Source organism: Arachis duranensis, chromosome 10, assembly GCF_000817695.3.
Source record: "Arachis duranensis cultivar V14167 chromosome 10, aradu.V14167.gnm2.J7QH, whole genome shotgun sequence".
In the NCBI taxonomy this organism is placed as follows: domain Eukaryota; kingdom Viridiplantae; phylum Streptophyta; class Magnoliopsida; order Fabales; family Fabaceae; genus Arachis; species Arachis duranensis.
Window position 1 is genome coordinate 74,840,949 of NC_029781.3, and position 1,695 is coordinate 74,842,643.

Below are 1,695 nucleotides of genomic sequence, written 5' to 3' on the forward strand. Positions count from 1 at the left end.
AAGACAAACATATTCACAATATTCACATATTTACATTTAACCAAAAACATGGCACTCATGCGCATTCCCCGGCAACGGCGCCATTTTGACGATCAGATTTTTGACGGTTTAGAATTTCTCAAATAAATTCTCGTTGTAAAGTATAGTTTCTAAACCAAACAATAACCCTTTCGTACAAAAAGTTGTTTGTCACTAGTACAAACCCCTAAATTTATAAACCGAAGTATTGGACCTCGGGTCGTTCTCCCTAGGACTACAATAAAGTGTCTTGTTATTGGTTGTGAGTTATTTTGGGGTTTTTGATAAGAGGCATGAAAGTAAATGGCAATGAAAGTAAACTAACAACTATAAAAGCTCTTGGCAAGATATGAGAACTAGAAGTCCTATCCTAGTTATCTTACTCAATTGTGATGAGAATTGTTCATTGCTCCCACTTAGTTAACCCTTGCCAAATAAAGGAAAGTCAAGCGGATGAATCAATTTGATTCCTCAAGTCCTAATCATCTCCTAAAGGAAAGACTAGCTTTAGAGGCATTCAAATCAATTAGCAACTTCTAATTATCAATCAACTAGGGAATTAGAGAACTCAAGAGTTACTAATTACTCTACCTAGGCCAAGAGGGACAAAAATCTATTCTAAAATCCAAACAAGCATTTCATCAAACACTTGGAAGGCATAAAAGAAAAGCATAGTAAATCAACAACAAGAATAGAATCTAACAACAATTATTGCAAAGAATTAACAACAACAATAAAGGAAATCACAATTATCATGAATTACCTCAAATTGCATTATTGAAATGAAACTAAAGAACAACAATCTATCCAAAACAAAATGAAGAACTACAATTATAGAAACACATAACTAGAAAGAGAGAGAGAGATGAGAAGATTGAGAATTGATAAGGGAAGATTGAATCAAAGCATGAATTAAATCTAGATCTAAGAAGAGAGTTTATCCTAAACCTAATCCTAATTCTAGAGAGAAGTGAGAGCTTCTCTCTCTAGAAAACTAAACTAAAACTAATCCTAGTGAGTGTGTATGTGTGTATGAACATGTGTTGTCAATCCCCTTCAATCCTTGGCTTTTATGTGCATTTTGGCGCCAAAGTTGGTTGCTGAAACCTCTCCAAAATCGCCAGGCACGTGTTACATAAATGAAGTCATGTGCCAGCATCGGCGCGTGCGCGCATGGTACGCGTGCGCGTCCTTGGACTGTTTCGCAATGTGCGCGCGAGCGCCTTGTGCGCGTACGCGTGCACGGCCTGGATCAGCTCTTTGGCTTTTAGTGCTTCTCTCCACTTGCATGCTTCCTTCCTTGCTTCCTTTGATCCATGTCTAGCCTATTTCAACCTGAGATTACTAGTAAACACATCAAGGCATCTAGCGGAATCATTAAGCTCAAAGTTGTTTGCTCCAATGGCAGGGATAGAGATGCTTCTCCCATAGAAGTCGGGAGTAGGTGCAGTAAAGTCACCCAGCACCTTCCTTGCATTGTTGGCATTGTTGTTGTTTTTGGCTGCCATGGGTTCTTCTTCTTTGAAAATTTCTGTTAGGTCCTCTACAGAGAATTGTGCCTTAGCTTCTCTTCGCTTTCGCTTCAAGGTCCTTTCCGGTTCAGGATCAGCCTCAACAAGAATGCTTTTGTCTTTGCTTCTGCTCATATGAAAGAGAAGAAAACAAGGAAATATGGAA